This window comes from Cucurbita pepo, chromosome 15 (genome assembly GCF_057944985.1).
Source record: "Cucurbita pepo subsp. pepo isolate OVF chromosome 15, ASM5794498v1, whole genome shotgun sequence".
NCBI classification, from domain to species: Eukaryota; Viridiplantae; Streptophyta; class Magnoliopsida; order Cucurbitales; family Cucurbitaceae; genus Cucurbita; species Cucurbita pepo.
Window position 1 is genome coordinate 5833658 of NC_141812.1, and position 27514 is coordinate 5861171.

The window sequence follows — 27514 nt, forward strand, 5'->3', positions numbered from 1 at the left end:
TGTTTGAGATTTGAATCATTCCGCAGGCAAGATCGATCATGTCAAGCTTAAATGATACTAAACATACAACCTAAACTACATAGCATTACAAAAAAAACTTATTACTTAGTTAAAAGAAGGCATAAATGATCTTTTTACTGCCTTTTTCAAGTCTACAAGACAACATAAGTGGCTATATATAGGCTCAACATGAAACCCTTAACCTTCAACTAGTAATTTTAAGAGTTGTATCATTCATACTTTTAGAACTATAATTACCCACTATGAAAATGAGAAATTTTAAGAGTTGTGTCATTCATACTCTTAGGACTATAATTAACCACTATGAAAATGTAACGATCTTCTTTTTTTACTAAAATAGAGTCGTACCATGTGCATGATGTGATCTTTTTATGTGGAAATATTCATTCTAAATGTTTCATCAGTCCCATGGACTTACATAATAAAAATAAAATCCGTAAATAAATCGAAAACATATAAGAAATGATAATAAACATATATATCCAAAAACTAGAAAACAAATGATGATGGAGTTCACACACGAGTCCTGTGAGTTGCGACTGACGTGGGAAGCGTGTGCGCACCAATGAGAAGAGCATGACTAGTTTGTCAGGTCACGCATGCATTTCTCGGAGAGTGTCATTTTCAGGTCGTGGGCTGCTGGGGAGTGATTTAGTGCTTGTTGGGCCACCCGTGTTGAACCTGGATCCAAAAGTTCGGTTTTGTCTCTCTGACCTGTTATCTACTTCTACTAGATCTTCGGCGCTCACTGAAAATGCATTAAGGAAATAAAAAGTCATAAAATGCATTTATGTCTATCGCGAGATTTCTGATGCGAGGGTGGTTGCTCCCACGAGATCGCTAACTCTTTTTTTTTTTCCTTGTTACCGTAAATGTAACCTAAATGTGAATAAAAATTCATAAAATACATTAGTGAGATCCACAAAAAAAAAAAAAAAAAAAAAAAACTTGTAACTAGGATAAATAAAACTCATCTTCCTTAAGCTTATATTGCATGATTGAGATATCTTGATTCGTATCACTCTCCGCTTCTTCAAGAGGATTCATCATCGAATCTATTTGTAAAACTTTGCTGCAAAAGTAGGTTAAGAAAATATAAAAGATCTCACAACACTTTATCACGTGAACACTCAACACTTTATTCACGTGTACACTCAAGGAATTGTTGGCCACTGTTTGTACTCATTTACACAAATGAAGCTCTCTGTAAGGACATGGCTGATGCGATGGCTCTAAAAGATGGGTAAATTTTTTTGCGAAATAAAATAATTAAAATTTAAAACATAATTTACATTATACCAAAATAGTGTGCGCACATTAGTAATTTAAAATACAACATAATAGTTAAAAGACAGAATAAGGAACAGACGCAAAACATTTTAAAATAAAAGGGTTGAGACGACGGATGAGGTTAGTCTATGGCACCTGCTTCAGAGTCCTCTCCTGACCTCGACCAGCTCCTTAAAATAGAGAATAAGGAATGAGTACAAGACTCAGCAAGTAGCCTACTTATAGGCTCTTAATCGTGTCCTTGATATGCTAGGGTACCACATTCTTTGTTCTTGCTTGTTCTTGATCTTGTTCTTGTTGTAAGTACTTAAGCCCCTTTAATTCTTGTTCTTGACTTAGGGTTCTTATCTTGATCTTTCTTGAGGACCTTGGTTCTTAAACCCTAAAACTTTGGTTTTCCTTTAAGGGCCTTAGCACTATGGTTTTTGGTAGTTGGTCCTTTGTTCCTGGTTCTTGTCCTTAGAACTAGGATCTTGATCCATGTTCTAGTCCTTGATCTTTCTCTTGTTCTAGGTAATTTCTTGGTTCTTGTTCTATTATTGATTCGTTCTCCAAGACACTCCCCTTAGGATTTACAGCACTAGACATGTACCCGAGAATCATGTGTCCAAGGCTTCATGTGTTCTAAGCGAAACAACTTTACCCTACGTCCAAGGCTTCATGCGTTCCAAGTGACGTACTCTTACCACATCTTAGGGCTTGCCCTTCGATATAGTCTGCTTAACCTATGCCCAAGGTTTCATGCATTCCAAGTGGCATAGTCTAAAAACCTACATCCAAGGCTTCTTACGTTCCAAGCGATGTAGTGTTCCAAGCGACATAGTCTGAAAACCTACAACAAGGCCTTGCCCTATAATACAGTCTGCTTAACCTATGCTCAAGGCTTGATGCGTTCCAAGCGACATAGTCTGAAAACCTACATCCAAGGCTTCTTACGTTCCAAGCGATGTTGTCTTAATACTGCATCAAGGGCTTGCCCTATAATACAGTCTTCTTACCTACGCTCAAGGCTTCATGCGTTCCAAGCAGCGTAGTCTAAGTCATGAGCATGCTGTACCGTGGGAGGTCTTAGGAGGTTCTTGATTCGTGGCTAAGGTAACTTACTCTCTTCTTGTTCCAACGTGACCTTAGACTACTCCCATTGATAGACCATAAAGGTCACTTGCTCGGTGCATACTTGAACATGGCATCCTACAAGTCTGCATGGCATCTTTAATAGGTGAGGGATGAGGCATGAAATCCTGCAAGTCTGCATGGCATCTTTAATAGGTGAGGGATGAGGCATGAAATCCTGCAAAGAAAACATGGTCGAAGGCATCCCACCTAGAAGAGGAATTCTTGGGCACCGCTTGGTGGGAGGTCATGGGTCACTTTGGAAAGAATTAGAGTATTACCTAGCATTCTTGAGTTTCTGTTTCTTAGTTTAGGGACCTTGATCCCTCGTCCTTGAATGGTACCTAGCATTCTTCTTAATTGGGTAGTTGTAAAGCTTGTGTGTTGTTGTTCTTGGTTCTTAATCTTGTAAGTTTTTAAGGTCTTTAATTCCTTGAGACATAAGTTGTAACTTGTATTTGTAACCATATGAACCCATCTTAGGGTAAGTTGTTCTAGAAGGCCAAAGATTCTTAGGGAGTTCTTTTGAGGGTTCTAGAAGAGTCTGAAGTCTTGTGGTGTTTCCTTTAGATGTTTCTTGGATCCTAACTTGGTTTAGGTTCCAAACTTACTCCAATCAACTTGAAACCTCAAACTTATCTTCATATCCTTCATAATCGACCTTATAAGAAGTAGCAAATCATCCGGAGCACGTATAGACCTTGAAATCTCATAAGAAGTCCTAGGGACATTTTGGCCATTTCACCCCTAATTCTTGGTTTTGCTACTTAACGTATTCCAATGCCTTTCAACTTTACCAAATCATCAAACATCATAAAATAGGATCTACTTCAGGGTTTCATAGCATTTGGAGGTCATCTAGGTCATGAACTGTAGGTAGATATCCTTAGGGGCATTATGGTCATTTTGCATCATTTCTTGGTTTACGCACTTATCATCTAATGACTACTAAACTTCATATAGAACCTCAAAATGCTATAATATGCTCAGAATTAAAATTTTATAGGCAACGAAGTTCATCTAGTGGGTTATTCTAATGTTACCTAATTACCGAGCAATTTGATAGGTTTAAGGTCTTAACTCGCGGTTCTTTGAGTTTTTCTTTCATCTAATCCTAGTTCGTACTTGGTGTTCATATGAAAATCCAAGCGATTCCTGCAAGTATTTCTTAACAAAAAGTCCAAGGTGGCTACTTACCTCGTTGTCGACATTCAGGACCTCTGTTCTTGAGCTTCCGGTACCCGATTTACCTCAACTTTCCTTTCACAGACTCCTTATTGTGTCTACTTTCTGGAACCATAGAGTTTTTCATGAGAATCGGTCTGGAAGGGGGTTAAAATTGAGAAAAACCAAGGAAAGGTTGAGGTTTAGGTTGAGATGGCCAGTTCAACTGAACCGGCCACGTCATCGTCTTCTTCCTCCAGACGGGGAGAAGACGCGTGCGACCGTTCGCGCCGCCATCTGAAACTCGCCCTCCCCAGCTCCTATCAAACTATTTCTCCCCTCGATTCCTTCATAAAACTTAAAGAAGGTGTTACAAGGAAGAGCTAGGGATTGATTTTATACCTTCTCATTGGATTGTAGCCTAAGATATTTGCTTCAAAAGTTCGTCCAAAATATGATTTCTCGCCGGAGTAAAAACAGAGGATTTCTTATTGGGTAGCAGATTCTAGGGGTTTTTTAGGCTCGATTTCTTGACGAAACCTCTTCCTTCTTGTTCCTTTAAGCTAAAGGAATTAGTTTGGAGGAATGACTTTGAGTGTAGGACCTTAATTTTGAGAAATCACTCACGGTCTACAAGTTACCCGACGCCTCCGATTTACAATCTCTTGGGTATCTTGTTCTTTGACGTTTCAGCTCTTTATTCCTTCATCAAAGTTACTAATCTTCTTTTTCTGAAGCTAAAAGAATCCTTAATTTGAAGGAAAAGTGGCCGTAGATAGGAATTCGACACTTACCTCCAATTTGAGCCCGAAACGGATTTTCTTCAATTGGGAACGTTCCTGAGATTATTTCTCTTTGCGCTCTTCTATGGAAACATTCCTTGGAGGTGCAAAAACCTATTGGGGTCGTCCTTGCTCAAAGAATACTTGTATATCCTTGGAATGAAATTTTAAGTTTTCCTTGAAGCTTTTTAATGGCAGATTGGATTGGGGGAATGGTTTCTAGAAACTTTCAGGACTCTATTCCTTCATAGAACTTGTGGGTAATGTTGTTTAGAAGCTATAGGAACCAGTTTGAAAAGAAATGGTGGAGAATTGCTCTTGAATTTGTCAGAAACCTGAGAATAGGAGACCCAAAATCTAAACACTTATTGCCAACAGCTAGGTGCTCGACCTTGCTCAATTCTTGTTCGAAACGATTGCCCCAACTACAGAATTTATAGGGGAAACTTAAACCAATATTATGAGCTCCAGAATCATCGTGAATTGTCGATTGGATTTTCTAGAAAATTCGTCGGAAATATCTACTCCAATCAGAGACTCGACGACCTTGGTTTTGAATCCTAGCCGTTGGATGTGACGATCCGTGAGTTTAGAGGTATTTCATGCAGGACTTCAGATGATTGCAGGGATAATGAAATCCTGCAAAGAATACAAGCAAACCATTGGGCACAAAAGGAAGCTATCTTAAAGGTATTTCATGCCGGACTTCAGATGATTGCAGGGATAATGTTTTTTGTGATTGTAAATTAAACATCTGCTTCTGTCATGGCAAGAAGCATCCCTTCAACTTCAACTCCAACTCTCACAAGATGAGTAAGAACATTCATTTAGAAGACAACAAGGAGATCAAAGAAGTGCCTCTCAACAACTAATCAATATAATGAAGATGATCATAAAGAACTTGATTGATGTGACCCTGTATTTAGATTCTCATAATAAATAAACGATATTCTTGTTTAGTTTGTGTGCCTCTCAAGGTTTCGGGTCATAGTATATCATACGAATACAAGATACACTGACATGCTCGTTCGACATGAAGCTATTTAATGCAACAAATTATTCATAACAACATACCATAAAGAATCATATACATGACAAAGACATCATGAGTCAAAAATCGAGACTCGAATCTATCTCGAACTCTATAGCTCCATAGTTCATACACACTCTCGTCTCGGGTGTGCAGTTAGTTTCTATTTAAAAAGATGAGTACTGTGATATAGTACCAATGTTTAGAAAATGCTCAATTTTGAAGGACAAGAAAGAGAGTTATCTAAAAATTTATTGTTATAATTATTTATATTATGATTGCGATTATTATATTATGATGAGACGGTTTAGGTGAGATCTACCGTAGACCTAATTTTCAATTCCCTTATGGAATCTAGTCGGTCTGGGGATCATCTTTGCTCCTCTCTTCTTGAGAATTTATACATCCCTCATTATTAAATGGACAACTATCTCTCGAGTTCTGGTTTAGGTTTATCCTCAATAGAAAAATAAAGTAGAGCATCTAGAACCCAGGTGGAGAGCATGCGTGTGGAGTGTGTAGAAAAGTACAATGCATCCAAATCCACCGATAAATGAAATTAGAGCCAAAGCCAAAACATGATGTTTAAAATCATATTTGCATACGTGCATTTCTCGACCTTAATAGTGGGGTCACTTCTTGAGTATTTTTCAATAATCATTCTATCATTAAAAAAAATTTATAGTAATGAAAAGGACATATAAACGGTTGTTGGCTTCTCCTATGGAGGCTATAGAACGAAATCTTTTATGCTAAATCTAACATTTATTTATATTTTTCTATCTTTTTTAATTTCGTTCTACAAGAGTCACTATGGGGTCACCTCCCGAGTATTTTTCAATATCCATTCTACCATGAAAAATAAAGGTTTGAAATATTTGTTTAGAGGTCAAAAGTATTTCTATTTGAATCACATCCAAAATATAGGATCATTACCATCAAATTTTGAAAATTTCATTTACCGATTATTGTAAGTTAGTCTTTTTAGTTATTCCCATTTGGGTTATCATACCATATTTTGGTTTCATATTACCTAATTTAGCAAATATTCCTCAATTATATAAAAGTTTTGGGTACAAAATTGAAGACACAAAATTATCATCACCGAAAAATCTCTAAAATCCCTTCCAAAGTCATGGACAAGAACATTTCTATCAAGTTCGTTTTCGTAGCTGCAATCATCTTGTTCTTCACCGTGATCGATATAGGTTTAGAATATGTTGTAGTTATTAAAATGATATATATATATTTTTTAAATTATTAAAATGATCCCAATTCATTACATGCATCCCTTTTGTGATCTTGTAGGTTAATTTTGTTCATCATAATATTTCTTCATGTATTAAATAAATAACATCCAATTTAATGTTGTATTTCTAAAATCAACTATTAGTAAAGTAATTGAATGTCCCATAATGGGATGGACAACAATGAAACTCACCTCACCCCATCAAACCATTTTCAATACAACATAATGGCAAACAAACTTAGTCTCAACTTGGCTTTCGTTCTTGTGATGATATTGCTCCTCGTCTCTTCTTTCGGTAATTGTCAATCTCATTTATTTTTCTTCTGTTTTGTTGTTCTCCATTTTAAAAGCCTATATTTCAATTTTATGATAATATTGAGGGAAATGTCGATAAAATAATTGTATGTATAGATATTACGAATTGTATATATAACTTTATGCGTGTTTTTCATGGATTAATTATATGTTGAGTGAGGATAAAATATGTTGAAATGATTCGTGTTGATCTGTGGGGATAGTTTTCACTCTTAGAAACAAGGAGTAAGTAATGTGATCTTGTCAGAGTGGAATGTCGAGACCATCAAATGTTGAATCTGAATTTCGAATCTTGATCTGAATCTTCGGCGCGAGGCATTATAAATTATATATATATATATAAGAGTATAAATTGTAGGAACTTTAAAATTAAGTGTGTTTTTCAGGAAGCAATTGTTTTTAGGTATCCTACTAGAAAATTTCCTAAGAAGCATATGATTGAGATCAAATCATGTCGAAATGACCCACGTGAGTCTTTGGTGATATTCTTCACCTCTTAGAAACTAGGTGTCAGTAACTTGACCATGTCGCTAGGGTTGCATAGGAATGTCGGTGCCTTCAAGTATCGACTTCAGATTATGAATCCTTATATGAATCCTATGCATGTGGTGTTATAAATGGTATTAGGCGACACCTCTCCTAGTAGATACAAACAACGTGTACATTTCTTTTCAATGGCTCAATCACATGACCTAAAAAATTAAGCGTAATTTTCATTATGTTGGATGACTTCTAAGTATGTTAGTGAGAACAAAACATGTTGGTATGTCGGGACTGTCTTCCCTCTTAGAACCGAGGACTAGGTAACGTGAGCATGTTGCAGGAGAATGTCAGAGCCTTCAAATGCTAACAATCCTAGACATCGAGCTGAATTTAGTACTCTTTGATTATACGTGACTAAATGGCTCAAATTTGATTGGAAATTATTTACGTATGCAGGTACAACCAAACCATTAGGCACAAAAGGCAACTATCTTAAAGGTATTTCATGCAGGACTGCAAATGATTGCAGGGATAATGTGTTTTGTGATTGTAAATTAAACATCTGCTTCTGTCATGGCAAGAAGCATCCCTTCAACTTCAACTCCAAGTCTCACAAGATGAGTAAGAACATTCATTTAGAAGACAACAAGGAGATCAAAGAAGTGCCTCAAAACAACTAATCAATATAATGAAGATGATCATAAAGAACTTGATCGATGTGACCCTGGATTTAGATTCTCATAATAAACTTGATAGATGTTACCCTGTATTTAGATTCTCATAATAAATAAACGATATTTTTGTTTAGTTCGTGTGTCTCTCAAGGTTTCGAGTCATAGTATATCATACGAATGCAAGATACACTGATATGCTCATTTCACATGAAGCTATTTAATGCAACAAATTATTCATATAACAACATATCATAAAGAATCATATACATGACAAAGACATCATGAGTCAAAAATCGAGACTCGACTCTATCTCGAACTCTATAGCTCCATAGTTCTTGGGTGTGTAGTTAGTTTCTATTTAAAAAGAAAGAGTAGCTTGATATACTAGTAACCTTTAAAAAAATGCTCAATTTTGAAGGATAAGAAAGAGATAGTAAGAGAGAGAAAGAGAGTTATCTAAAAATTATTGTTATAATTATTTATATTACCATTACCATTAGTATTATTATATGATGATGAGACGGTTCAGGTGAGATCTATCATGGACATAACATTCAATTCCCTTATGGAATCTAGTCGGTTTGAGGAACATCTTTGCTCCTCTCTTATAGAGAGCATATACATCCCTCGTTATTATATTTATGACTATCTCTCAAGCTTTGGTTTATGTCCCTCAATAGAAAAAAAAAAATAAAATAGAGCATCAAGAACCCAAGCCGGGAGCATGTGTGTGGGCAGTGTGTAGAAAAGTACAATGCATCCAAATCCACCAAAAAATAAAATTAGAGCCAAAGCCAAGATATGATGTTTTATGCTACTAGACACGAAATCATATTTGCATGTGTGCATTTCTCGACCCTTACATTGGGTCACTTAGGGATTATTTTTCAATATTCATTCTATGGTTTTAAAATAATAATAATAATTATTAAAAATACAATTACTCATACCTCTCTCCCATCCAATCTCTGCATCCTGAAAAAGATTGGAAATACAAACAGGAAAAAAAAAAAAAAAAAAAAAAAAAAAAAAAAAAAAAAAAAAAAAAAACTGGAGATTTATTTGGGGAGAGAAAAGGAAATCCCTCGTACAATCATATAATGGAAATAAGAGATAAAAATTTATTGGTAAGATCTTCTTTTTCTTTTAAATTAGCACAACTTAATTGTGAATAGAATTAATGAAAAATGTGTTAAATGAAATATATATTTGATGTTGACGTGACCCGTGGTTCTGCACGTGTTATATATATCGATATGTGTTAATTATTTGTGGATCGATATGCTTATAATATGTTATGTATATGTTATAATATGTGAATTGTATGATAATACTTACGGTATGATGTGTCCAATGATGCGTGTGTGTGTGTTTACGATATGATATGATTACGAGACAAGATGTGAATGAAGGATGGATATATATATATATATAGATGTTGGGATATGATATGAAATATGTTATGGTACAAGATATGTGATAAATTTACATGTTTATGATATCATATATTGTGATGCGATATATTATGGTATGAGATGTATATGATGAGATGTTATGTTAAAAGCATGAAACGTTATGTTATGTCTTTTAAATTGTATGTATACAACATGATATGAATGACATGAAATATAATCTTGTTAGAATTATGTATGATATGAGAACTGAAAAATGAGAAATGATATGATATGAACGATATACGATATGTGAAATGATATGAAAAACGATATGATATGTATGGAACGCTAGCTGGATTGTATTAAATGATAATGAAATGAAAAAATATTGGGACTTCATGCATTACGCTCATGCATTGGAGGATACCCCTATTCCATCACGAGGGTACGGACACGTATACCACTAGACAGATGAAGTATTATTATGTTTTATATAATGCTGCCATGATGGTTACTAATTCTAATGGGTATCCGGCATAAGGAGCTACTAGAGTAGGCTCGCATCTAAGCTGCCCATTAGTATAGTATCGTGGGAAAAAAGACTGATATGATAGGTCCAGTCATTGCATTCGCATGTTTATTGCATTTAACCCCAATAGTGGGGTCACTTCCTGAGTATTTCTCAAAATACTCAAGCCACGTGTTACCTCTATTTAAGGTTAAGGCAAAGCATTTCTGTACGGCTGATGACGACATTGCAATTCAAGACTATGGCAAATGCATAGGGTAGTTGTATTATTTTCTTAGACTTAGGCTAGAATAGGATGCTTTTAATTTAAACGTTTATTTATTTTATTTATTCTTTTGTTGTATCGTTTTTAAAAGTGTTTTCAAAACACGTAAGAACATGGGTGTGTTTTAAAATCAAGATGTCGTCTTATGAAAGTTTAAATAAAGTATTTCAGCATTCAATGTTCATGATATATATACAATGACAACCTTAAATAAATTCATTGGTTGATTGGTACATTAGTTTTTTTTTTTTTTTTTTTTTTTTTTTTTTTTTTTTAATCTTCCCATTTCAGTTATCATACCATATTTTGGTTTCATATTACCTAATTTGGAAAGCCAGTAAATATTCTCAATTATATAAGAGTTGGGGTAGAATTATCAGCACCGAAAAAGCTCTAAAATCCCTCTAGTCATGGACAAGAACATTTCTATTAAGCTCGCTTTCCTAGGTGCAATCATCTTGTTCTTCACCTTCTTCGACACAGGTATCTTGTAGTTATTAAAAAATGTATGAGTGTTTGAGGGTTGAGTCAGGTCAGGTCAGATTATGACATTTTCTAGACCGAACCCAATTATTTGCATTATAAATTTTTCAGCATAAACAACCCTTATTATATAATGAATCCAATTCAACCCAACTCAACCATAAATTTTTTGGGATAGATAGTTGGTTCACGTAGTTCGAGTTATTTATTCAATATTTGTTTTTTTATTTTGATAAAAATAAAACCTTAGTTTGTAAAATAAATATCTATATATAATTATATATATAATTATGAAATAAAATAAATAAGTATATATAATTGTATTGTACACAAAAATGTATATTTTAAAATTAACAATAAATTTAGATTGTTTTGGTTCAATCTAGTTTTGGGAACCCATAAACCAACTCAATCATAAAAGTTTTGAGTTATTTGAATCTAGTCCAAATAAGTTCATAATTGAACTCGAACCAGATCGGTTCGGTCAATCCAATTTAATTTTGGGAGAACCCTTAAACCAACTCAATGATAAAAGTTTTGAGTTATTTGAATTCAGTCCAAATAAATTCATAACCTAACTCGAACCGCACAGGTTGGGTTGGGTTGATCGAATTTTTTGAGTCATTAGATTGATTTTGATATTAATTTGAGTATTACTTTGTTTGATGAATAGTGACAAGTAAACCATTGGGAATACAAGGAAGTCATATTCATATTACGTGCAACACTGTCCAAGATTGCTTTAATCCTAAGGTTTGTGAGTGCAAATTTGGGCTGTGTTTTTGCGTACCTAAGAGCCCGCCGCCGCACTTCAGCTTCCACCATGACAACATCAGTGATACCACTCAAAACTAAGAAGTGTCTCTCAACAACTATTCAATAAATACCATTATTTTCATCGCAATATGCTTTACACAAATGAATAAGACTATGATAAAACCATGTATTTCAATATTATATATTAGATTAAATTGAAAAATTACTTTTCGTTTATGATTTATGAGTTTGAGTATGATTATTGTGGATGAGCGATTGAGGTAGATGAGAGATGACTGCGTGAATTGCGTCGTTTTATAGAACGTTTTATAGGGCCATTACGTATCGTCGTCAGCCTCAAGGTTTTATGACTCATCTACTATAGAGAGGGTCTAGCCCTACTCCGGCCAGTGCTTTGCTTCGTCTAGTGACTGGCTTTCGTACCATTTGTAATGGCCCAAAGTAGACAAAGTTGGGCTTGGCTGTTACAAATGGTATCAGAGCCAAGCACCGGGCGGTGTGTTAGTGAGGACGTTAGGCCCTCAAAGGGGTGGATTGTGAGATCCCACATTGGTTGGAGAGGGGAACAAAACATTCATTATAAGGGTGTGGAAACCTCTTCCTAATAGACACATTTTAAAACCATGAGGCTGACGACAATACATATCAAGCCAAAGCAGACAATATCTCCTAGTAGAGGGCTTGAGTAGTTATACTTTAGTTATCGAAGAGGGCTTGAGTAGTTATACTTTAGTTGTCATATATCTTGCAGGCTTTGCTGACAAAAATCCAAATCTTTCAACTAAAAACAATAAATAAGAATGTTATGAGCATTCTTAATTAGCCACTTCATGCTCAAGTCCTTACTTTGTGTTAGTAGGACCCACATGTCGAGTCAAAGCTCTATGCTCTCTCTTTTTATGTGGGATTATGTGCGGGAGAGAAAGGAATCTGTGGTGGCAGTGAACAACAAGACTACAACTTAATTTTGACTTATCACTCTATAAGATGAGCACAATTCATTAAACAAAACAATACAATACAATGAAAGTTATTAAAAGATCAGAATCAGTTCAATCTCCTTGTCCCTCGCGTGCCACGACCTTGTCTATACTCGAAAACATAAAACAAATTGAAGTAGATGCATTTTAATACACAAAAATACTGGAGTCATCACATGGTTGATGTTTTCACCTTCCTCACCAGTCCGGTACTGCGACCTTGTCTTAAATAAGCCTAAAACCAGAATATGATTTTAGGTCCCATTAGACATTGAAAGACTTACATGTGTGTATTTTTTTTATCTTAACAATAGGGTCACTTGTGGTGTTTTTTTAAATAGTCATTCTCTTCCTAACATTTTTTCCGTTAAAAACATGATTCATAATTACTATTTCATATTAATTTAAATTTTATTGTCAAGTAAATATTTGAAATATTTCTATAAAGGCTCCAAAATTTGATGAAAACATTTGAAAACTCTCCAAATATGTATGTTGCATACCTTAAAATTAGAGTCGTTACACATGATTTACATTTTCATCCATGAATTTTTACTAATTACTATGTTTTGGTTCCTAAGGTCAATATCTATAAATGTTTAAAAGAATTAAAAAAATTTAAAAAAAATTTATGAAGAAATTAACAATACTTTTTTTTCTTTTGAGGTGTTCTGCTGGATCGGTCGTTCAAGACCTTTGGTCTCTATCCGGATCCGATGAATAAAATGGGAACACTTCTTATGGACTCGTTGAGAATGATTCTGATCTAGTTCATGACCTATTAGAAGTAGAAGGCGCTCTGTTTCGATTGGGATCCTTACGGACAAAAAAGCTGGCAGTCGGTTTGATAGTGATCGAGTGACATTGCTTCTTCGGCCCGAACCTAGGAATCTCTTCGATATGATACAAAATGGATCAGCATCATAATTATTTTCAATTAATTAACCAAAAGATAACGATAAAGACCAAACTGAGCATTACTGACAACTAGGAGTAAAATGTAAAATATTCGAACCAATAACCAAATGAAAACTAAACTTCAAAGTATAATAAAAATGTAACGGTGGGATCTCACATTGGTTGGAGAGGGGAACGAAACATTCCTTATAATGTCGTAGAAACTTCTCCCTAGGAGACACGTTTTGAAACCGTGAGGTTGAGAGCAATATGTAACGGCTCAAAACGGACAATATTTTTTAGCGGTGGGCTTGGACGGTTGTAACATATCAAAGAAAACAATTTTTGTTAACAGTAAGCTTGGACTATTCTAACAGATCAAAGCAGACAATATCTATTAGCGGTGGACTTGGGCTGTTGTAACCGGTCAACCAGAAAAATATTTCTTAGGGGTGAGATTAAAATGATATATATATTTTAATTCTTTCCATCCTTTCGAAGAAATAAAAACTTGATCCCAATTCATTACTTGCATCCTTTTGTGGTCTTTACATTAAGTTTGTAAATTAAGTTTGTAAATGGTAACTGTAGTGTATTAAATTCATAACATCCCATTTAATGTTGTATTTCTAAAATTCATATTAGCAAATTAATTGAATATTGTCCCAAAGATTATACAATGGGATGGACAACAATGAAATGAACCTCATCCCATCAAACCATTTACAATACAACATAATCGCAAACAAACTTAGTCTCAACTTTGCTTTCATTATTGCGATGATATTGCTCCTCGTCTCTTCTTTTGGTAATTTTCAACCTTGTTTCTTTTTCTTCTTTTTTTTTTTTTCATTTTTGATAACTCTCCAAAATTGAGTTATATCAAGTCTTTCTACTGTTAATTTTGCACTTATACTCACAATTTTCTCATTAATTGCTCCATTTATTATAATTAGTATACATGAAATAGCCAATTGTGGTTTAATATGAGAAGAAGATTAATTTCCATAAATCGAGCTTAATTGTACACTTAATTGAGCTATTGGGTAAACTTTTCGGGGATGGCCTGGAAATTTTAATACATATCAGCAGCCCACGTGGATCATTGGCTACCAAATTAGAAACATCGTAGATGGACAATTTTATCCTTTCCCAACCCTAAATTAGAAGAAACAAGCATTATAAAAGGAAAAGGATACCTAAAATAGGGAGGGGCCACACTTGGGGGAGAGAAATCCAGCAGCGGAGGGGCCACACTTGGGGAGAGAAATCGGATTAGACAGTAGCAGCCTCCGCTGCTGTGAAACCAAAGAAGAAGAAGAAAAACGAAACCAAAGAAGAAGAAGAAAAACCTAATCCAGCAACTATTGACAGTGGAAGGAAAAGTAGACCAACAAGGATTGATTAGGGCAAAGAGGTGGACGTGAGAGCTCAAGGGAAGGGAACTTCCAGAATGACAACAACATGGGATAACTCTCTATTTCCTTATTCTCTTTTCTCGTTCCATCAATTTTACATGATTGAGATGCGAATTCCTATGTTTAATTCAGTTTGTATGGAGAGCTTGTTAGATCGATATGACAACCTTCGACGGGGTGAATATGGTTTCAAGAATAATTTTTTTTTTTTAATAACAATAAAACTTGATACCATGCAATAAACATTAACAATAATTTAGAATTTAAATAGGAAAAGGGTTAGAAAATATAATACCTTAGTTTTATAGTGTTTCGGTCAAACTCGACCTACTCCACTACCCAAGCGCCTCTTGGGAATTTGAATAAAACTTTCTGACTCTTTCCTCGGATCAGAGCCCGAGCCCAATAGCTACACCACTCCTTTTACGAGTGCAAGAGCAAACTCAATCATTTCCCCGGCTCAGGATCAAACTGGTACATTGCTCTTTTTACGAGTTCAAGAGCAAACTCAATCCTTTCCACGGCTCAAGATCAAACCGGTACAACTGTCTGAAATCATATAGAAACACACCACAACTCTTTGAAATAATAGATTTACAATTTTCTCACAATACAATAGACATCTCTCTCAAGAATAAGATAAACAAGAAATAGAATTGAAAGCTTTGGAGAGAGCAACAATGGAGGCTTTAAACAAAAATTTAAGATCGAGAAAACTATGGAAATTGTGTATTGTATTCTATGTTGTGTGTGTTGTGTTCTGAAAAATATGAAGAGGTGATGAGAGAAATAGAATTGGAAGCTTTGGAGAGAGCAAGACCACAACTCTCTGAAGTAATAAATTTACAATTTTCTCACAATATAATAGACATCTCTCTCAAGAATAAGATAAACAAGAAATATAATTGGAAGCTTTTGAGAGAGCAACAATGGAGTCTTTTAAACAAAAATTTTAGATCGAGAAAAATATGGAAATTGTGTATTGTGTTCTATGTTGTGTGTGTTGTGTTGTGAAAAATATGAAGAGGTGATGAGAGAAATAAAATGAGGCTTTTAAACAAAAAATTTAGATTGAGAAAACTATGAAAATTGTGTATTGTGTTCTATGTTGTTTGCTGTGTTCTGAAAAATATGAAGAGGTGATGAGAGAAATAGAATGAGGCTTTTAAACAAAAATTTTAGATCGAGAAAACTATGGACATTGTGTATTGTGTTTTATGTTGTGTGTGTTGTGTTCTGAAAAATATGAAGAGGTGATGAGTTTAAATAGTGATGAAGTTGAGAAAACTATGGAAATTGTGTATTATGTTCTATGTTGTGTGTGTTTGTTCGGAAAAATATGAAGAGGTGATGAGTTTAAATAGGGATGAAGTTGTAAAAATAGAAATTGATACGGACCAATAAAACGTAAAACATGAAAAATAATATTTATTTATTTTTAAATATATCGTAAAAAATTATAGACCACATGTTTCATTTAAGTATATATATATATATATATATATATATATATATATATATATATTTAAATACCATTATCTCGGCAATAATGAACCAAGTATGTAATAATATAATAAAAAAAAATATTAATGAAAAACATGTGGGTTACAAAGTAATTAAAAAGTTTTATAATTCTAATTGAAATATTATAAATGTAATTTAAATAATTTTAAAATTCAAGAAAACTAGTTTTCATTCAAATAGTAACAACTTTTATTTTAGTTTAAAGCAATTGAAAATTCCACCATTTGTTACTCTACCAAAGTTATAAATGTCATACTTCAATTGGTCCATGATGTCAATTTTGCCCGCTGATCCGTCAATTTTATCACCACATCATCAATTTTGTCACCACATCATCACGTCAACTATCTTGTTTTGAATTTGATTGGTCCATGATGTCAATTTTGCCGCTACATCATCAAGTCGGGTATCTTGTTTTGACTGAAACTTCTCCGTTTTATATCTAATTTGAGTGAACCAAAAAAGACGTTCAAATCGTTATTCCTAACCTTACACTGTGGACAGAATACTGAGAATTGTTAATATTTGAAGGTAGGTTAGATATCATCCGGACATCAATTAATTAATTAACCTTCGTGTTTATAATGTATTTGGGCTTCAACTGAAAGATGGTATCATCACTATCATTTACTTAATAAAAACTATTTGTTTTCCTCTCGATTAATCAAAATCGTAAAGAAACAATATGATTTCCTCGTTGATTAATCAAAACTCTTCAGTGACTACAAACTAAGAGACGTATCGTCACTATCATTTACTTAATAAAAATTATTTGTTTTCCTCTTGACTAATCAAGATCGTAGAACAAAGAAATTACTAGACCTAGTAATCACTATCATTATATTAGAGAACTGTTTGATTTCCTTGTCGACTAGTCAAAATCGTACAGTAAAGAAATCATAAGACCTGTCGTTCGTGACTCTTAATTAATTGTAGAAACTATTTGATTTCCTAACCGAATCAAAATCCTAGGTGATTACGACTTTTATTACCGATTAAAGAAGAAATCCTTTAATTTACTAAAAGATAAATCAACGATTCATTTATTTAATAAACTATTTAGTTTCCTCTCGACGAATCATACTCGTACAAATCACTATCAATATTAGTGAGTTATATTCCTCGTCGACTAATAAACGACATTGAAGAAACTATAAGACCTAGCATTCAAGATATTCAACTAAAGAGACTATTTGATTTCCTCATCGAAGAATCAAAATCGTATAGTGATTACGAACTATGGAACCAAGAGATCAGGATTACCGATTAAAGAGGAATCGTTTCGTATTCTAAAAGATTATCCATCCGAAATACCTGATTGCTTGTGATTCGTGAGCCACCGATAAATTCCAACCACTGACTCGTCGCATTTCTTGTCGAGAAAACTCAAAGGCCGCGCGCAAATTTTGCCTTCTTTAACTCTCCTTCAAGTTCCCGCTCTTGGTTTATATAGAGCTTTACGGGAACGTTTGCCAGTTGCGTTTTATTTAGGAGGAGAAAATGGTAAAAAAGTATTGCGGTAATTCGTCTGATTTGCACGGATGTAAACGGCGCCATTTACTAACAGTCTGGACTGGGTCATACTATTAAAAATTAATGGGCTCAAAGAAGCCCAAATACATTATAAACACGAATGTATGTTAGGATCGCACAACAACGCACATGCTCGATCTAGATGAACACAAAGAATAGGATAGAGAAAATTGCAAGAAGAACTCTGGCTAAAAGGATTTTTTTTTTATTGATGACTTCAGGTATGTACAACAAGAGAGAGTAGAGAGAATAGAAAGTTACATCTCAAAGCTGTACGGACGGGATATATATAGTTTAATTTACTATATATAGCTTTACCATATTTAACCATCTATTATATATAGCTATTTACTATATATAACTTTACCCGATTTAACCATCTACTATATATAGCTATTTACCATATATAGCTTTACCGAATATAGCTTTACCAAAATAGCTTTACCGGATAATAACCGTTAACCAAGCTATAAATAAGCATCAGGCTCCATAACCTAACAATTCTCCCACTTGGAGACTGATCTAGTCAACCAAGAATTTCATTCTCAAACAACCATGAGCATCTTCATGGTCTTCATGGCACCATATCAATTGAGGCTTTGCACAACCTCAATATTCCAACATCAACACATTTTGTCAACATGTTTGCTGGATTCTTTGCACCCTCTATCTTCTCCAAACACATCACCATCTTTCACTAACCTGCAAGTGAAATGGTATCGTCTTCTGTGTTTTCTCTTGAAATGATAGATCGGGTTCCTTCGTCAACTATTTGACACTCTGACTATCTCTGTAAAGAATATCTTCGTGCTACTTCTTGCTCATTCTTCCAGATAGTCAGTCATCCATATCGTCTTCTTTCCAGCTTCAACTATTGCCACGTACTCAGCCTCAGTACAACGCATTTTTGAAGCCTAGACGTCTCATCATCCATGGCTTGCTCCCACTTGGTTGTATCCTCCAACTGTAGGGCCTCATCAAAGGGTTGTGGTTCCCTTTCATCAGCAACAGATAGTGTAATGAAGGTACATGCATATTTGGTACTCTGATAGTACAGGATGATCTTCTCAACACCAGTTCAGGTGTCACTTGCTCCACTGCTGATTCCTCCGCAACAACCTCAAGAGTTTGTTGAGTATCTGCTACAAAATCACTTGGTGATTTTCTCCGCAACTCAACCTCAACTCTCACTTGCTTTGTTGTCTTGGAACCTTGCTCCACATCTGGTTCCTCAGCAGTAGTCTTAGGAGTTTCTTGAGTATCTGCTACAACATCACTAGGTGAGTTTCCCTGCAACTCAAGCTCAACTCCCACTTGCTTCGTGGTCTTGGAATCTTGCTCCACATCTGGTTCCTCAGCAGTCGTCTCAGGAGTTTCATGAGTATCTGTTATAACCTCAGTAAGCGAGTTTTCCTGCAACTCAAGCTCAACTCCCACTTGCTTCATGGTCTTGGAACCTTGCTCCACATCTGGTTCCATTTCCAACCACACTTTCTTCAACTCTCTGGCGGTCCTTGTGAAGCTAACTCGTTTCTGCTTGCTCATAACGTAGTTCTCACAACGACCCACATCAGCAGATTTCAGACCTTCTAAAACTCCTTTCGCAGCCAGCCTCTTCATTCCTTTCACGCTCAACGGTTCAAGTCTATTGTGCCGTAGGCTTGAATTTAAAGCACTCTCAGCAGCTATGTTCATACACCCTGCAGTGGTGTATAGGGTTCCAGATTTTGAGCCACATGCTACCACCGTAGCACCCTTCATAATCTTCCACGAACCCTTCCCTAACTTTGTTGCATAACCTGTGCTGTCCAACTAACCAATAGAGATTAGGTTTCTTTTGAGACCAGGAATATATCTGACATCATTTAATGTCCACTGATTTCCTGCCGGAGCTTTTATGCAGACATCTCCTTTTCCTTCAATCTCCAAATCTTTGTTGTCGGCAAGATACACCTTCTCGAAATTTCCAGACTTGAAATTCCAGAACAACTCTTTATTTGGAGATGAATGAAAAGATGCACCTGAATCCAAAATCCAGGATTCAATCGAACTGTCCGCGCTGTGGATTAGAGCATCCCCAATGTCTTCTGTTGAATTTATAGAATCATCATCATCTCCAGATTTGTGATTCTGCTTCCTCTTTGGTCTTGTACAACCTGTCCGAAAGTGGCCTTTTTCTCCACAATTCCAACACGTTACGTTTGGTCTATTTGGATATTTTTCTCGGTTCTTTGATTTTGATCGCCCTTTGTTTGGGCCCTTTGGTTTACTTCTTCCCCTTCGATCAACACTGAGAGCATTGCCTGATTGTGTAGACACATCCCTCGGGATAGCTTCTTGAGATAGCTTGACCATCTTGGTTGTGTAGACACATCCCTCGGGACAGTTTGGCCAAGTGGTCTAAGGTGCCAGATTTAGGCTTTGGTTTTAAGGGGCGTGGTCCCACAGCTGTCATTTATTTTCATTTTTTGTAAACCTTCAAGCCCGCTGCTAGCACATATTATAAAAACCTCATGATTTTAAAACGCATATACTATAGAGAGAGTCTAGCCCTACTCCGACCAGTGCATCGTGTCACGGTCATACTTCTTCAAATGTGCGGCTTCATGATCTTGACACGCTCGCCAAAAACCATATGGGGTACACAATCTCCATTCACATTTTTCACCTCGGCTTTGTGGCTTTGTTATACCATAGGCAAGGTTTGCCTTCAACGTTGAAACATCACTTATGTGGAATCAAAACTTGTTTGACCACACACGCCGCCTATGCGTTCATGTTCTATCATGTGCGACACAACAATGTTGCATCTCATCGTTATCTCGGTTCCCAACAACACGATCCATGTATCGTGATGCAATCTCATGTCTTGAGATACTCGATCATCTTGGTTTTTCTGGACACATTCGTTGGGATAGTTTGGCCGAGTGGTCTAAGGCGCCAGATTTAGGCTCTGGTCCGAAAGGGCGTGGGTTCAAATCCCACAGCTGTCATAATCATACTTTTTCAATCTCATCGTCTGACCCATGCATCGTATTGCAATCTCATGTCTAGAGATAGCTTGACTATCTTGGTTTGTCAAGGCACATCTGTCGTTTAGTCGAGTGGTTTAAGATGCCAGATTTGGGCTCTAGTTTAAAAGGGTATGGTTTGGTATGGTTTTAAAAAAAACTCGTCTATTATGAAGAGACTCTAACCCACTAGTGTCTCGTGATCTTGTCACGCTCACGACAAATCTAAAGGAGTACTCAATCTCTATTCACATTTTTCACTCGACTTTATGGCTTTGTTATACCTTAGGTAGAGTTTTTCTTCCGCATTCAAACATCCATAATGTGGAATTAAAACTTGTTTGACCACACACGCCGTCTATGCGTGCATGTTCAATCATGTGCGACACAATATTGTTGCATCTCATCGTCATCTCGGTTCCCAACAGCACAAACCATGCATCGTATTGTAATCTCATGTCTCGAGATAGCTCGACCATCTTGATTTGTCCAAACACATTCGTCGGGATAGTTTGGCCGAGTTGTCTAAGGTGCTAGACTTTGACTCTGGTTCAAAAGGGCATGGATTCAAATCCCACAGTTGTCATTTATTTTAATTTTTTGTAAAGCCTCGTGCCCGCTGCGAACACATATTGTTTGTTTTGACTTTTTATTTATCGTTGTTAACATTGTGGTTTTAAAACGCGTCTAATATGGAGAGAGTCTAGAACCAGTGCATCGTGTCAAAGTCATACTTTTTCAAATGTGCGGCTTTGTGATCTTGACACGATCATGACAAACCTTAAGGAGTACTTAATTCCCTTTCATATTTTTCATCTAGCTTTGTGGCTTTGTGGCTTTGTTGGACCTTAGGCAGGGTTTGCCTACGGGTTTCAAACATGAATAATGTGGAATTAAAACTTATTTGACCGCACACGCCGCCTATGCGTGCATGTTCAATCATTTGTAACACAACAACATTGCATCTCATGGTCATCTCGGTTCCCAACAACACGACCCATGCATCGTGATGCAATCTCATGTCTTGAGATAGCTCGACTATCTTAGTAGTCCAAACACAATTGTTGGGATAGTTTGGCTTAGTGGTCCAAGGTGCTAGATTTAGTCTTTGGTTTAAAAAGGGATTGGTTTCTAATCCCATAACTGTCATTTATTTTTATTTTTCTAAAACCTTTAGGAGTACTCAATCCCCATTCACATTTTTCACCCGTCTTTGTGGCTTTGTTGAACCTTAGGCAGGATTTTCCTTCGGAATTCAAACATCACTTATGTGGAATTCAAACATCACTTATGTGGAATTCAAAGTTGTTTGACCACACACACCACCTATGCATGCATGTTTAATCATGTGCGACGCAACGCACTTATGTGGAATTCAAAGTTGTTTGACCACACACGCCGCCTATGCATGCATGTTTAATCATGTGCGACACAACACGTTGCATCTCATTGTAGATGAGAGCCCCCCAATCAGGTAAGACTCACAGTCTGCTCAAATCATCGAACATCATAACGGAAAGCATAGATGAAAGCTATCTCGCGACGAAGAAAAGCAAAGGACACCCAATCATACTACTAAAATAAAAAAAAAAAAATAAAAAAAAAAGTAGTACAAATATAGAAAAAGTAGTACAAATATCAAAAGTAAAGTTAGAATGTCTCAAGTCATGGAGATAGATATAAGGGTTAAAGGGCCGTTAATACCTTTTTATATACTGTCTCAAAGTTTGCCATAAGTGAACTAAACATCTATGATGAAAGCTAGAGATCAAAATGATTAATATCAGCAGAAGCGTGGTGGGCCCATAACTCACAGGTCCCACGATTGAAACCTAGCTTTGATATCATCATACTATATGTGAAATAACATAGTCAGCAAAAATAAGGGACACTACTTATCCTACAATACATAAAAGTGGCAGCCAACCACACATCACTCACCTATCTTTTTTGGTTTGATTGTCCTTCTTTCAGTGTCCCTCCATGAGGCGTCTCCATCATCAAATCGAAGTTAAATCATGCTTCATGATAACGAATTACTTTGTTGATTGAATATCTTAGAGAAAAAAAAATACTTGTTTGAGATTTGAATCACTCCGCAGGCAAGATCGATCATGTCAAGCTTAGATGATACTAAACATACAACCTAAACTACATAGCATTATAAAAAAAACTTATTACTTAGTTAAAAGAAGGCATAAATGATCTTTTTACTACCTTTTTCAAGTCTACAAAACAACACAAGTGGTTATATATAGCCTCAACATGAAACCCTTAACCTTCCACTAGGAATTTTAAGAGTGGTATCATTCATACTTTTAGAACTATAATTAGCCACTATGAAAATGAGAAATTTTAAGAGTTGTGTCATTCATACTTTTAGGACTATAATTAACCACTATGAAAATGTAAGGATCTTATTTTTTTTACTAAAATAGAGTCGTACCATATGCATGATGTGATCTTTTTATGTGGAAATATTCATTTTAAATGTTTCATCAGTCCCATGGACTTACATAATAAAAATAAGATTCGTAAATAAATCGAAAACATATAAGAAATGATAATAAACATATATATCCAAAAACTAGAAAACAAATGATGATGGAGTTGACACACGAGTCGTGTGAGTTGCGACTGACGTGGGAAGCGTGTGCGCTGCACATGAGAAGAGCATGACTAGTTTGTCAGGTCACGCATGCATTTCTCGAAGAGTGTCCTTTTAGGGTCGTGGGCTGCTGGGAGTGATTTAGTGCTTGTTGGGCCACCCGTGTTGAACCTGGATCCAAAAGTCTATCGGTTTTGTCTCTCTGGCCTGTTTTCTACTTCTACTAGATCTTTGGCGCTCACTGAAAATGCATTAAGGAAATAAAAAGTCATAAAATGCATTTATGTCTATCGCGAGATTTCTGATGGAGGGTGGTTGCTCCCACGAGATCGCTAACTCTTTTCTTTTTTTCCTTGTTGTTACCGTAAATGTAACCTAAATGTGAATAAAATTCATAAGATACATTAGTGAGATCCACAAAAAAAAATTTGTAACTAGGATAAATAAAACTCATCTTCCTTAAGCTTATATTTCCTTAAAAGCATTCCATGATTGAGATGTCTTGATTCGTATCATTCTCCACTTCTTCAAGAGGATTCATCGTCGAATCTATTTGTAAAACTTTGCTGCAAAAGTAGGTTAAGAAAATACAAAAGACCTCACAACACTTTATCACATGAGCACCCAACACTTTATTCACGTGTACACTCAAGGGATTGTTGGCCATTGTTTGCACTCATTTACACAAGTGAAGCTCTCTGGATGGACATGGTTGATGCGATGGCTCAAAAAGACGGATAAATTTTTCTGCGAAATAAAATCATTAAAATTTAAAACACAATTTACGTTATACCAAAATAGTGTGCGCACATTAGTAATTTAAAATACAACATAATAGTTAAAAGACAGAATAAGGAACAGACGCAAAACATTTTAAAATAAAAGGGTTGAGACGACAGGTGAGGTTAGTCTATGGCACCTGCTCCAGATTCCGCTCCCGACCTCGACCAGCTCCTTATTACCTGGAAAAAAATTGGAGAATAAGGAACGAGTACAAGACTCAGTAAGTAGCCTAGTTGTAGGCTCTTAATCGTGTCCTTGATATGTTAGGGTACCACATTCTTTGTTCTTGCTTGTTCTTGATCTTGTTCTTGTTTTAAGTACTTAAGCCCCTTTAATTCTTGTTCTTGACTTAGGGTTCTTATCTTGATCTTTCTTGAGAAACTTGGTTCTTAAACCCTAAAACCTTGGTTTTCCTTTAAGGGCCTTAGCACTATGGTTTTTGGTTCTTGGTCATTTGTTCCTGGTTCTTGTCCTTAGAACTAGGATCTTGATCCATGTTCTAGTCCTTGATCTTTCTCTTGTTCTTGGTATTCTTGGTTCTTGTTCTATTATTGATTCGTTCCCCAAGACACTTCCCCTAGGATTTACGGCACTAGACATGTACCTGAGAATCTTGCGTCCACGGCTTCATGCATTCTAAGCGACACAGCTTTAACTTACGTCCAAGGCTTCATGCGTTCCAAGCGTCGTAGTCTTACCGCATCTTAGGGCTTGCCCTTTGATATGGTCTGCTTAACCTATGCCCAAGGTTTCATGCATTCTAAGCGGCATAGTCTAAAAACTTACATCCAAGGCTTCTTACGTTCAAAGCAATGTAGTCTTAAAACTGCATCAAGGGCTTGCCCTATAATACAGTCAGCTTAACCTATGCCCAAGGCTTCATGCGTTCCAAGCGACATAGTCTGAAATCCTACATCCAAGGCTTCTTACTTTCCAAGCGATGTAGTCTTAATACTGCATCAAGGGCTTGCCCTATAATACAGTCTACTTACCTACGCTAAAGGCTTCATGCGTTCCAAGTAGCGTAGTCTAAGTCATGAACATGCTGTACCGTGGGAGGTCTTAGGAGGTTCTTGATTCGTGGCTAAGGTAACTTACTCTCTTCTTGTTCCTCCGTGACCTTAGACTACTCCCCTTGATAGACAATAAAGGTCACTTGCTCGGTGCATACTTGAACATGGCATCCTGCAAGTCTGCAGGGCATCTCTAATAGGTGAGGGAAACTTGAGGCATGACATCCTGCAAAGGAAACATGGTGCAAGGCATCCCACCTAGAAGAGGAATTATTGGGCACCGCTTGGTGGGAGGTCATGGGTCACTTTGGGCATGATTAGAGTATTACCTAGCATTCTTGAGTTTCTGTTTCTGAGTTTGGGGACCTTGATCCCTCGTCCTTGAGTGGTACCTAGCATTCTTCTTACTTGGGTAGTTGTAAAGCTTGTGTGTTGTTTGTTCTTGGTTCTTAATCTTGTAAGTTTCTAAGGTCCTTAATTCCTTGAGACATAAGTTGTAACTTGTATTTGTAACCATATGAACCCATCTTAGTGTAAGTTGTTCTAGAAGGTCATAGATTCTTAGGGAGTTCTTTAGAGGGTTCTAGAAGAGTCTGAAGTCTTGTGGTGTTTCCTTTAGGTGTTTCTTGGATCCTAACTTGGTTTAGGTTCCAAACTTACTCCAATCAACTTGAAACCTCAAACTTATCTTCATGTCCTTCATAATCGACCTTATAAGAAGTAGCAAATCATCCGGAGCACGTATAGACCTTGAAATCTCATAAGAGTCCTAGGGACATTTTGGCCATTTCACCCCTAATTCTTGGTTTTGCTACTTAACGTGTTCCAATGCCTTTCAACTTTACAAAATCATCAAACATCATAAAATAGGATCTACTTCAGGGTTTCATAGCATTTGGAGGTCATCTAGGTCAGGAACTGTAGGTAGATATCCTTAGGGGCATTATGGTCATTTTGCATCATTTCTTGGTTTACGCACTTATCCTTATCTAATGACTACTAAACTTCATTTAGAACATCAAAATGCTATAATATGCTCAGAATTAAAATTTTATAGGCAGCGGAGTTCATCTAGTGGGTTATTCTAATGTTACCTAATTACCGATCAATTTGATAGGTTTAAGGTCTTAACTCGCAGTTCTTTGAGTTTTTCTTTCATCTAATCCTAGTTCGTACTTGGTGTTCGTATGAAAATCCAAGCGATTCTTGCAAGTATTTCTTAACAAAAAAATTCAAGGTGGCTACTTACCTCGTTGTCGACATTCAGGACCTCTGTTCTTGAGCTTTCGGTACCCGATTTACCTCAACATTCCTTTCACACACTCCTTATTATGTCTACTTTCTGGAACCATAGAGTTTTTCATGAGAATCCTTCTGGAAGGGGGTTAAAATTGAGAAAAACCGAGGGAAGGTTGAGTTTTGGGTTGACATGGCCAGTTCAACTGAACCGCCCACGTCATCGTCTTCTTCCTCCAGACGGGGAGAAGGCGCGTGCGACCGTTCGCGCCGCCGTCGTAAACTTGCCCTCCCCAACTCGTATCACACTATTTGTCCCCTCGATTCCTTCATAAAACTTAAAGAAGGTGTTACAAGGAAGAGCTAGGGATTGATTTTATACCTTCTCATCGGATTGTAGCCTAAGATATTTGCTTCCAAATTTCGTCCAAAATATGATTTCTCGCTGGAGTAAAAACAGAGGATTTCTTATTGGGTAGCCGATTCTTGGGGTTTTTTAGGCTCGATTTCTTCATGAAACCTTTTCCTTATTGTTCCCTTAACCTAAAGGAATTAGTTTGGAGGAATGACTTTGAGTGTAGGACCTTAATTTTGAGAAATCACTCTCGGTCTGCAAGTTACCGGACGCCTCCGATTTACAATCTCTTGGGTATCTGTTCTTTGACGTTTCAGCTCTTTATTCCTTCATCAAAGTTACTCATCTTCTTTTTTCTGAAGCTAAAGGAATCCTTAATTTGAAGAAAAAGTGGCCGTAGATAGGAATTCGACACTTACCTCCAATTTGAGCCCGAAATGGATTTTCTTCAATTGGGAACGTTCCTGAGGTTATTTCTCTTCACGGTCTTCTATGAAAACATTCCTTGGAGGTGCAGAAACCTATTGGGGTCGTCCTTGCTCGAAGAATACTTGTATATCCTTGGATTGGAATTTTGAGTTTTCCTT

The 27514-nt window shown here is 36.2% G+C and overlaps 1 non-coding gene across 1 annotated transcript; it reads left to right on the top strand.

Annotated features, from left to right (window-relative positions):
- Positions 1-20834: 20834 nt before the first annotated feature.
- TRNAL-UAG (transfer RNA leucine (anticodon UAG)) lies at positions 20835-20914 on the top strand. Its single transcript has one exon. It is a non-coding gene; the product is annotated as a tRNA-Leu (tRNA).
- Positions 20915-27514: the final 6600 nt, after the last annotated feature.